The sequence below is a fragment of the Schistocerca americana genome, chromosome 2 (genome assembly GCF_021461395.2).
Source record: "Schistocerca americana isolate TAMUIC-IGC-003095 chromosome 2, iqSchAmer2.1, whole genome shotgun sequence".
NCBI classification, from domain to species: Eukaryota; Metazoa; Arthropoda; class Insecta; order Orthoptera; family Acrididae; genus Schistocerca; species Schistocerca americana.
Window position 1 is genome coordinate 56,434,964 of NC_060120.1, and position 12,848 is coordinate 56,447,811.

The following is a 12,848-nucleotide window of genomic DNA, read 5'->3' on the forward strand; positions in this document are numbered from 1 at the left end:
GCAATGCTATAACAGAATTGAAGTGTAACCCATGTTGAATCAATTGTAACATGTTTAAAATTGTAATTGTGCGCCTGGTCCATATGTAGGCAATGTATTAGGATATGTGAAATGTAAAACCTTTGGTGAATACCCTGTCTGTAGGGGAGCGGTAAAAGGTGGAGGCAGGCGAGCGCGGGAAAATGCACACGGGCGCGGCACGGCATAACGGGCTCAGCAGTAGTAGTCGGAGTTGGGCATCGGTCTGAGAAACACGCTCTGGATCGAGGAGGCTCTCCTGGAAAACGTGATTTCATTGAGCCTCGAATGTGCTGTTTCCGACGACTATACAGCATGGCTATATTCCATAGGCACTAAATGGAAAAGGATTGCGACGCTAAGAAGAAGCAAAGTGCCGATACATCAAGAGCCATAGCTGTGATTGTACGTGTGCTGTGCGCCTCGCCATCTCGCCGTCCGCCAACCGCCGCATCGACACGAACAGGTTGAAACATTTAGTACTGTATTCGTGTGGACCAGTGTTACTTTTGTTCCCGACTGTTCAATAACAACTTAACTTTTACCAAAATTGTCCTATCATTTAATTATCCTCATCACTAACCTAGACAGGGTCCTTTCCACATGTTGTGCAATCCGAGTGTCCCGAAATGAAGATTTAAAGTTTATGTTAATAAGAATTACCTGCAGACCTATCTATGCTAGAATGATGTTTAAGGAACTTTATTGTTAATGAATATACAAGTAAAGAACAATAGGTCTGATAAAGTTGGAAGATAATGTTGAAATTGGTTTAGTAACGAAGTATAATTATATTGAGACAAAAATAATTGTAGTGAAATAAGCAAGAAATAAGACAAAAAGAGCAGTAATGCATATATTGGAAACCTTGAGTGCTTAATGAGTTCAATAGTCAAAGAATTTCAATACAGTGACAATTACAGTTTCAGGGCTCCCCCCCCCCCCCAACCCCCCTTTTCTTTTCTATTCATTTAAATTCTGAAGTGTACTGAACTGATTTGACCAGCAAAGTTAAAGTCAATATAAAACCTAAATTTATCAGTGTTTTACCCTTCTTAAAATTGACATTGTATGTGTGTTTCAAAAGTGCTATTTCTAGGGTAACCTATGCCCGATTTCAGTCGGATCAATAGACAAAACGCAGTTTGTAGTAATCATTATAGTGTAATGTTGTGTATTTATAGCTTGTCCAAATTATTACAGAAAGGGAAAATATTAGTTCAGTAGATTTTTCTGGTTCTAAAATTTACCATATAATGCAGTATTACTACGTGTTGTTATGCTTTTACGTACATCCACTTGTACAAGGAAAAAACTCACTTAATGCCTAATTAGGCTGGCGACCGTATTATTAACAATTGGTAGCATCTGCTGTGTATGTTTCTTGCCCGTCCTAACGTGTAGTTGCACTTTAGACTTGCTTGACGTATCATTGTTGTTACTGAGTGGGTGTAAGTCTGATTTTGCCTCCATTCAGGTACACGCGGTCAACATATTTACGAAAATCCTTTCTTATAAGGTGAAGCCCGTCAACTTACCAAAGTACAGGCTTTAAAGAGTTAACGTACGCCCGAGCGTAGACGTTACACACGGACTCGACGATTGTCTGAAATTGTGGTGCAGGGAACTGACACCATAAATCCTGCTGGACTGTCTGTAAATCCATAAGAGTACGAGGGAGTGGAGATAGCTTCTGAACAGCGAACAGCACGTTGCCAGGCATCCCAGATATGCTCAATGAGGTTCGCGTCTGGGGAGTTTGGTGGCTAGTGGAAGTGGTTTAACCTCAGAAGATTGTTCCTGGAGTCACTCTGTAGCTATTCTGAACGTGTGGCGTGTCGCATTGTTCTGCTGGAATTGCCCAAATCCGTCGGAATGCAAAATGGACATGAATGGATGCACGTGATCAAACATGATGCTTACATTTATGTCACCTTTCAGTCATATGTAGACGTATCAGGGGTACCATATCACTCCAGCTGCACAAGCCCCACACCATTCCTCCATCAACTTGAACAGTCGTTTGCTAACATGCAGGGCTTATGGATTCATGAGGTTGTCTCCATACCCGTACACGTCCACCCGCTCGGTACCATCTGAAACGAGACTCTTGCGATCAGGCAACGTATTTCCAGTCATCAACAGTCCAATATGACGGTGATGACGGACCCAGGCGAGACGTCATGCAGTCATCAAGGGTACACGAGTGAGTCTTCGGCTCCGAAAGCCTATATGGATGAAGTTTCGTTGAATGTTTTGCATGCTGACGCTTGTTGACGGCCCAGCAATCTGCGGAAGGACTGCACTTTTGCCACGCTGCGATTCTCTTCAGTCGTCGTTGGTCCCGTTCTTTCAGGATCTTTTTCCGGCCGCAGCGACATCGGAGATTTTATGTTTTACCGGATTCCTGATATTCACGGTACACTCGTGAAATGGTCGAACGGAAAAGTCCCCACTATATAACTGAGGAAATGTTTCGTGGTAAGCACGTATCCTTTCGACGGTTGTGACTAGTTGTACGAGCTTAATTTTGAGAATTATCCTACTGCCTCATTGTAGTTTCTGAGGACGTCTCTCACAGAATTTGACGAATAGTTGAGCACAGAAACATCCCCTGGGCAACGTGCCATGGCAACTGCAATGGCATGTTGTACAAGGCATGTTTATGTGCTCAGCTGTTCGTCAGGTTCTGCGAGAGAAGTCCTCAGAAACTATAAAGACGCAGTAGGATAATTTTCAAACGTAAGCTCGTACAACTAGTCACAACTGTCGAAAGGGTAAGTGCTTACTAAAAAACAGTTCCTCAGTATCGGCTAGTGAAACAATTTTGCGGTTGAATTTAAGCAACTGCTTATTTATTTCCTCTGACAATTGAGCCCTCAGAAGTGGACGAAATATTAACCACATAACAATGCCTTAGACTACAGCCCAAATCTCGTAAAACCAGTGCTACGACCAAAATACTTTCTAATTTGGTTCGAATGGCTCTGAGCACTATGGGACTTAACATCTATGGACATCCGTTCACTAGAACTTAGAACTACTTAAACCTAACTAACCTAAGGACATCACACAACACCCAGTCATCACGAGACAGAGAAAATCCCTGACCCCGCCGGGAATCGAACCTGGGAACCCTGGCGCGGGAAGCGAGAACGCTACCGCACGACCACGAGGTGCGGACTTCTAATTTTGAACATGTTGTTCAGTATTGAGCAAAAATTTAATTCAGACCGCGAATATCTATTTACATGCAGAATCAGTGATGGATTGAACAGTGTTGAAATAATTATCTCTCGCTGCGTTATACATTGCGCTACATTAGTAAAAAGGGAACAATAAACCAGGAGGTAGGAATCTGCAAAAATTTGTACGCAAAATATTGGGTATTTCATTTTATGGCAAATACTCATTGGCCATCGGCTTACTGAAGTACTGAGACCACAGGTTTTTTAGTATATCTGTGCACTTTCGTTAAAGCCGTTTTCTTGTTCTAGGAATCTCACTGCAGTTATATGATGCTTAACAAAGACACTTACGCTGTTCGTCAAAACAGAAAGAAAACGTTATAAACTCTAAGGCAAATATGCCAGTTAATCTTGTTTTCTGCATCGCTGTCGAGGTTTTGCATTACTTTAGAGAAAAGCTGCGTTGTAGACCATAACAATCATAAACATTCTGTTTTCAATTGCTCTCCAACTCTCTCGAATACATACAGTTTTCTGTTAAAAACTTCCAACTGTTTTCGTATTTAAAGGGCACGTTTTTTTGAAATGTCAATGCATAAGAAATTAACGTGTATTCATCACTCATTTTTTAAGAATAGTTCATAAGGCAACTTTTTTAATGTTTCGAGCAGTAGTTGCAACACTAGAATGTTCACTTTAATTAGGAATGCATGTACATATTTGAAGAAGGGCAAATAAAGTTCTTAAAAAATGATTCACAATGCTAATACCGTAAAATAAAATTTAGTGAGACTAGTGTTTTAGGGAAGACAATGTATCATCATGCGTATTTCCATCGGCAGCTAATAGAAATTAATGACGACCGTAGCTATTTTAACATAAAGAAAGGTGTTAAATAAAATAAAACATAGATGCTGACTTTTAGCAAAGAGAGTTTTCTAACAAGTTACTATTTTTCATCGAAAATGATGTCGGATATAATCTTACATCAGGCATTATGTGACAAATGCTGGTAGACTGTGAAGCTTACAAATTCGAGACATCTTGAGCTTTTGATGGTTCAAATGGCTCTGAGCTCTATGGGACTTAACTGCTGAGGTCATCAGTCCCCTAGAACTTAGAACTACTTAAACCGAACTAACCTAAGGATATCACACACATCCATGCCCAAGGCAGGATTCGAAACTACGACCGTAGCAGTATGGCTGTTCTGGACTGAAGCGCCTAGAACCACTCGGCCACCGCGGCCGGCTTTTGATGAAACTGACAGTTTCCTCTCTCCCTCAGCTCTGAAGAAGGTGGACCCATTTTCCGTTTAGGCGAGTCAGTTATTCATAGAACGGACTCGCCTGGATTGGTGGTGAATCCATATTCCTTAGTGCTGATGCACCAGTATGTCCGACCTCCTGCGGGAATTTCATAATAGTGAGTATGGATGAAATGGACGGAGGCTTCGGATAGGTGGCAGTCCGCGCAGTTGAGATAAACCCTGTGTCCCGGGTGACACAATGCTTAACGCACCTGCCTAGTAAGCAGGACATCCCGGGTTCGAATTCTGTTCCGGCACACATTTTCACTCATTGCTACTAATGTCGCACGAAGACCCGATGCAGCTGATATCACTTATCCCTTCTCTTTCCGTTCCCTTCAGGTAAATTACATGTTTCACAGCTGTGAATATTCGAAAAAACAGATACCACTCATTCATTTCCAAAATTGGTATACATGATTTGTTGTTAACGTCCAGTGCAGCGTTCCGTTACTGTGCACAGTCTGTCCAATGTAATGACCGCCACATTCACGTAACACACTGTAGACCCGAAACTCTCAGATGCAGTCTGTTTTCATTCGATACACGAAGTCCTTAATTTTCAGCGGAAGGCAGAATACTAGTTTAATACCACATTAGTCTTAAGCTCGAGTTGCAATTCAGGTTGACAACGGTCTGTACATCGAGGTGATTTTGTATAGGAACTACTGTGAGTATTTGTACCGTGTCTGTCAGCGGCTATCATTTGTCGAAGACGGTAATGAGTTTTGTGCTAGCGATCCGGGCAAGAAAAGAAACTTGTTATGTTTCTATACCTATATATTCTCGGATATACTGTCTCGTATTTATCACTGAGATGAGACATACTACTTCCTCCTTCATTTCTCGTCACAAGTACAAAACAAACAAATGAACATCAGTGAGTGTGCGATCCCGATTTAGAAACCAATCATGAAAATAGAAAACATATTTTTCGCTGGTTGACTGATTCAAATATTCGAGATATGAGCACTGATTATTTGATCATCGGCCACGGGGACCCCGTGCAGCAGCAATGCAGAAGGCAGGTGCCGCTGATGTGTTCCCCCACTCTGTGGCGGAGCAGGGTCTGACATTTAGCCGGCAGTGCTGGTGCTGCCGTGATTTATCGGCGACATTTCCGATAGCCGTGGCTGGGTGCGGGGCGGCGCGGCTTCTGTCTGCCCACGCACTGCCCCTGCCGCCGCGCCAGCCGCTACCCGCCACACTCCACCTGCGGCCGGGCAAAGGTCACCACGTGACTGAAGCTACTCGCACGGGCCGCGTAAAACTTCCCCGTCCAGCATAAATTTTCAGTCACATACACATTCACTTACGCGCGCGCGCGCACACACACACACACACACACACACACACACACACAGAGGACAAAAGCAGGAAAGGCAGCTGCACAGAGAGATGACGTACAGAACATGTTGCTATGTTGTCTATTGCTACGAAACGAAAAGGCTCCTTTCCTGTTTTTCGGGTCAGTTGAATTTCTCCGGCTAAAGTAAGATGAAACCAAGGCAAATTCATTATTGTTCAAACACAAGTGCTATAATGTAGGGAATAAGAAGAGCGGGAAGTTAGACTGTCAATCAATGAGGCTCCTGAAGATCAGAAATTCCATTTGTTTGTTTCCACACTTTCGAGTTTACGAAGTGTTTAGTAGTTGTGAGAAGCTGTAAGCAGGTGGAATGGAGAGGTTCATATAAGGATTTACGAAAGGATGTGAACGACACTCACCATCAGAACAAAATGTGAAGTAAGTGCCACCGTGGGTCAGTCAAGAGGACTATGACAAGCAGGTGTATATTACAGCAAAACACCAGTATTGGATAAAGGAAACAACTCTTACCGAAAGGCAATCTGTCAAGTCTTAGAATCTGGGAAGTATTTGATGACAATAATATTAAACAGATAACACTTCATAATGTTCTGCTGAATTACGTTTCTTTGGTGATGAACCAGGTACGGCTTCTTAGGCTATCTTCAGGTGACAACTGAACGTCTCAAATACAGACAAACTGATGTGCGACTTACTCTGATATTATTTACCCAGAATATACAAACGATACCAAAATTATGAAACATACAGTGTTTAGGTTAAAATGAACAGTCGAGATCGTAATAATATTTGCCTATTTACCAGTTTTGGCTTATGTCAAAACCATTTTACTCACGATCGTACACAGTGTACGGCCGTGGTATCGCGAGAAATCCGAGGAGCCGCCAGCACCAACCATAGGGGGCCAAAAATACTAAAGATAGCTTAGGCCGAAACCGGTAAATAAACAAATATTATTGCAATCTCGACTGTTCATTTTAACTGCAACATAGCATCAGGTCACTGCTCTCCATGGACAATGTGGTCTAAATTTAATAAAGTATATAAGTTTACAGCAAATTACTCAGGCAATAGTTGTGGAATGGAGGTTGCTGAAGTAAAAGCAATACTTGATTACTCTTCTCAGTGGTATAATGTATGTTATATACATTATTTTGGGGATGGTGATTCAGAAGTCTTCAAACATGTTATGGAAACCAAACCATATGGAAACAATGTTGAGATGTGGCACGTTCGGGAAAGAACGGGAACCAGACTTAGACGTCTAAAGACAACAATGAAGGAAAAATGCTAAGTGATGGGAAAAAAATTGGATGGTAAAAATAGGCTGCCCATACTGCAATAGAATACATTCAGAACTGTTATGTTATAGCATTCAGACAAAATATAATTTATGTGCAAGCTATGAACAAAGCTGTAAGGGCACTGTTTTTCCACATTGCCTCTACAAATGAAACTCCTAGTCACAAGTTATGTCCTCATGTCCAGAACAGGTAAGGGCAACAAGAGGGAATTACAGACATCACCACAGTTTACCAGCTGTTGTAATGGAGGAAACTGAATCAGTCTTGAGGGATCTGTCTGATGTAAATCTTCTGAAGAAATCTCTTCACGGGAGAACACAGAACACAAATTAAAGTGTGCACAATGCAGTACTGCATCGTCTCCCAAAACAGTGTTTGTGCTTGTCAATGCGCTTTTTTATATATGCATGAAGCTGTGGCATCTTTTAACAAAGGTAGCATCACAAAATGCCATGTTCCTGAGATACTAGGGAATTCTAATGGCTGTCAGATAGTGAGTTAAACTATTACACTTCTTCGTCGGACAGAAATAGTTAAATTGGACAAAAACAGGAATAAATTTTTTTATTTTGAAATACATTCAAAAACGGATGACGAAAACTTTCAGTTTACAATTTCAATAAATTATTTGTAATTATAAGGGGCAATCAAAAGTTTGAGCTTGAGGGCGTTGCTGCAGCGTATATGCAACGTAGAATGACTCCGATGTGGGTATGTAAGCACCGATATGTAGGTAAGGGATCAGTGTAGCGTTCGTGTCTTTGCAACGAGCGTGCAGTAAATGCACGTGAACTATGATGTTATTACCAAATGTGCCCCGTATAGGGTCAACGTCCGGTTATTCTTTTCTTGGATGCCGAAGGACACACTCCGTTAGTCAACCATTAGAAAATGAAAAATGTGTATGGGGCAGATGTCTGTCGAAATCATCCGTTGTGGAATGGTGCTCCATGAGGTGCTACTGCTTCGTGATAACGAACGTCCCGTTATCGCAAACGTAACGTTGAATATACTTTATGTAAAGTCAAGCGGGAGATATTCGATACACCAGCCCTTTAAAGCTGATCTCTCGCTTGCTTATCGCGTCTCCATTTTTTGAAAAAAGGGGATAAGTTTTGTCGGACGGGGATGTGGAGCAGGCAGTCGGTGGGGTGATTGTCTCAATGCCCATGGTGATTCTTTCTGTTGCCTGATTGGCGTACCGATTCTGGACTGTATGACCTGCAAACGGAAACTTTTTCAAGGTCTTTTATTGAAATTAAGACGACCCTATCACAAATAATGGATATGAACAAACATGTGACACAGAATGCCAGCTTAATATTAATTGAAGAAATTCAATTTCATTTTTTGTCTCTGTTAAATTAAGTAATATTTATTTTTTCAACGGTTTTTCAATGTATCTCCACTTAAAAAAATTGCTTCCTCTTTATGTTAATGTAACTGTTCCTACGTGATAAAAATTGTAATATTTCCTTTGTATAGGTAATACACATTATAATGTTTGTATCTTTCGTATCTTCTGTCTAAATAATATCTGTGTAAGACAAAATGGCTCTGAGCACTACGGGACTTAACATCTGTGGTCATCAGTCCCCTAGAACTTAGAACTACTTAAACCTAACTAGCCTAAGGACATCACACACATCCATGCCCGAGGCAGGATTCGAACCTGCGACCGTAGAAGTCGCGCGGTTCCGGACTGAGCGCCTAGAACCGCCAGACCACCGCGGCCGGCTCTGTGTAAGACACACTTCATTGTATCTGGGTTTGCGACATTCAGCTGTCACCCGCCGATGACCTAAGAAACCGAAAGCCGAAAGTGAGCAAATAAAATATGTTTGCAGAATATTAGGAAATTTTTACCAAACACGCAAGGACACTTCATTTAATTTTAAGCTTCGCGGTGTTAAATTGTATGTGATATAAAATACCCTTTCTCAGAATTTGTATTCGATAGAGAGTTAACTTTTTTACAAGTTTTTGCTCATATGTATCCTGTCAATGTTGAAACAATGATATTATAAAATCTTGTTCGAAGACACCAATATAATTTTTTTCTATATGAGCTACACTTCTCAAAAACATTCTTGAAATTATTGCCTGTAATTTTTTTTTTATTTTGCAAGTAATGGACATAATACTGTTTCAGTACACACACATTAGCTGTGCCATCACTCACAGAAAATGTGATAGTTCTATTTTCAGTAAAAGCTAAGAAAAAGTACATTAAAGGTGGAAAAATGAAACTTTCGCGAAATTGGCTTCGAAGTTAAAACAGCCCTGGTACATAGCTACAGTCTTCATCTTCATCTTCCAATGCATCCTAAAGTCTTTTCGCCGGTCGCTGTAGCCGGGCGGTTCTAGGCGCTTCAGTCCGGAACCACGCTGCTGCTACGGTCGCAGGTTCGAATCCTGCCTCGGGCATGGATGTGTGTGATGTCCTTAGGTTAGTCAGGTTTAAGTAGTTCTAAGTCTACGGGACTGATGACCTCAGATGTTAAGTCCCATAGTGCTTCAAGCCATTTGAACCATTTTTTAAGTCTTTTCACAGTGTCTCTTTTCATCTTCCGTGCGTTCTTTACTAAACATTTGAGAGAGTTCTCTGTTTCTCGTATCCTAGCCTGATCTAAGGCCAACAGGGCACTCAGTATCTGGCAGCTAACAGGATTTTCTAGTATCTCAGGAACATAGCATTTTGTGATGCAACACTTGTTAAATGATGCCACAGCTTCAGGTATATCAATATGAAGCGCATTAATAACCACAAACACTGTTTTTGGGAGACGATGCCGTATTGCATTGTTCACACTTTCATTTGTGTTCCGTGTTGTTCCGTGAAGAAATTTCTTCAGGATGTTTACGTCTGACAGATCCCTGAAGACTGATTCAGTTTCCTCCATTACAGCAGTTGGTAAACTGTGGTGATGTCTGTAATTCTCTCTTGTTGCTTTTACCCTATAATATTTACATCAGCTGTTCTGATCATGAGGACACAACCTGTCACTAGCATGCAATGTGGGAAAACAGTGCCCATACAGCTTTGCTCATAGCTTGCACCTAATTTATGTTTTGTCTGATTGCTAGATCATAACAGTTCTGCAGGTAGCATATTGCAGTATGAGTCAGCCTATTTTAACCATCGAATTTTTTTCCCATCAATTAGCATTTTTTCCTTCATTGACGTCTTTAGATGTCTAAGTCTGGTTCCCATTCTTTTCTCAACGTGCCCCACACACTTGAGCTCTGTCTCTCAACATTGTTTCCATATGGTGTGCTTTGCATAACATGTCTGAAGGCTTCTGAATCAGCATCCCCCAAATAATGTAAATAACATATATTATGGCACTGAGAAGAGTGATCAAGTATTGCTTTTACTCCAGCAACGTCCATTCCACCACTGTTGCTTGAATAATTTGATGTAAGCTTATCACCATGTTCGCTATTAAGTTTATTAGCACAGCGACATTATTTTTACACAATACCCACGTCAATCGCCTTTCCAGTGCCAGCACTCTTAGCTGTTACAATGCCATTGTTGACGGTATGATCCCATTTCCGCCACGTACCAGCTAAAGCTGCAGTGGGGACACGGGAATCTTCACTTTCTTTGACTGCTTCTTCTACAACTTCACGAATAGTTTTGTGGGCTGAATCCTCAACTGCAGAGCCTAATCCATAGTTGTACACGAAAAATTTTGAAGGTTGTGGGAGGAAGATTCATTACAACACACAGCATAGCTTATGCTGCTCTTCCTTCACCGTTAACTCGCAGCCCACACACTAATCTAATATTCACATTATAAGCTTTAGAGGTATCGATTTTCACTGAATGGGAACTCGAAAACTTGCAACTCTCATTACATTCAGTGCACATTAGTGCAAACTTGGCAGCCAGACTGATATGGCGTTGAATATGTAGAGAAGCGTTTCCTTTATAACACTTTTTGGAATACGGATTCTGTTCAGGAACTTCAGAAAATTCACTGATGTCGATAACCTCAAAACCTTCCTTGACCTTTTGAAGCATTTTATACGTACTTCCTGCTGGACGCGCTAGTAGCAGGAGAAGGTGCACAACATTCGCTGTGGTTCTGAGGATCGGCTGCGATGGCACATCTTGGTTCTTCCACTGTTGAAGTCATTGAAACGATGTTTCACTTTCTTCAGCCAATTAACTCGTTTTTTTCTTTGAACACTTTTCAACTAGCCCTTGCCATCATTACATAAAAATACAAATCATACGAGAGTATTTTCTTCGTGTATTCACCCCACGTAAATAAACACTGAAGTCAGAGATATAAGCAGAAAACAAGGACGCGTCTTTTCCAAGCTGGCAGACAGCGAAGCTGCGATTACGTCACATAATAAAAATTTATCACTGGAAACTAGCAGCCTTAAACTGACGAAGAAAGACTGACGGATCTCCAGTCGGCCAGGGAGAAAAATGAACGCACCACTTCGGAAAACTGTTAAATTAATATGGTTAGGATTGGGTACAACAACGTCCAATACATCATTATAGGACAAAAAAATTTACTACTTTCATCGAAAATACTATTCCATGTCCCCTTAAGAAGTGATGACAGTAACTTTTCGGATTCATGGTTGCCAAGCTTTGAATATTTAGGGTAACAGTACTTATAGTGATCCTCATAACCACCACTTAGAAAATCTAACTTAATGGTGGTGTTCGTCCTTCATTACACATTCAACCTCCAGCGGCACAGATTTTTCTTAAAAATGGGTGAACAATGGGTGACAATGTTGTCTAAATGACAAGTCTGCATTTTCGCCGTCCAGAACAGTTTTGTTAAGGATGGGAAAGGAAATCAGCCACCCGTGTCAAAATAACCATGCCGGAATTTTTCTGGAGCAATTGAGGGAAATCATAGGAAATGTAAATAAGATTGATTGGACTCGGATTTGAACCACCTTCCTCCACAATGTGAATCCCGTGAGCTAACCATTGCACCACTTCGCTCGGAGAAAAAGTAACGACTAACTAGGTGTTGATCAAGTGAATACACGGCGTGAGCAAAAATTTGATGGCCCAAAGAGGCAGCATATGTGACTGTGTTCTGTGCGGGATGAACTGAGGTGAGGGAAGTTGCGGGACCCTGTGGACGATGACCTTTCTCGTGTTCAAAACGACGTACAAGATGTTAAAAACTGATCGATGACGAATTTTCATTCTCTCCATACTTTCGTTTTTCAACAGGCCGTGCGACGACTGCTGTTAGTATACCTTTATGTAGCAGGAGTGATGCATTCAGCATGTATATGTCTCTTATTTTACTTGCAGTTTGTTTCAGTGTTACATTACACCATCTGCTATGATACACCTGTGATCGTGTGTGTAGAGGGTGTTCACCATTACACACATCATCGAATTCCTCTATATAGAACCCTCTTCCCCCCCATGAACCATGGACCTTGCCGTTGGTGGGGAGGCTTGCGTGCCTCAGCGATACAGATAGCCGTACTGTAGGTGCAACCATAACGGAGGGGTGTCTGTTGAGCGGCCAGACAAACGTGTGGTTCCTGAAGAGGGGCAGCAGCCTTTTCAGTAGTTACAAGGGCAACAGTCTGGATGATTGACTGATCTGGCCTTGTAACAATAACCAAAACGGTCTTGCTGAGCTGGTACTGCGAACGGCTGAAAGCAAGGGAAAACTACGGCCGTAATTTTTCCCGAG

The 12,848-nt window shown here is 41.6% G+C and overlaps 1 protein-coding gene across 1 annotated transcript in view; it reads right to left on the reverse strand.

The window, feature by feature from the left end:
* LOC124596227 (cyclic nucleotide-gated cation channel alpha-3) overlaps positions 1 to 12,848 on the reverse strand; it is a 1,106,485-nt gene that overhangs the window by 1,063,692 nt on the left and 29,945 nt on the right. The window lies entirely within an intron of this gene.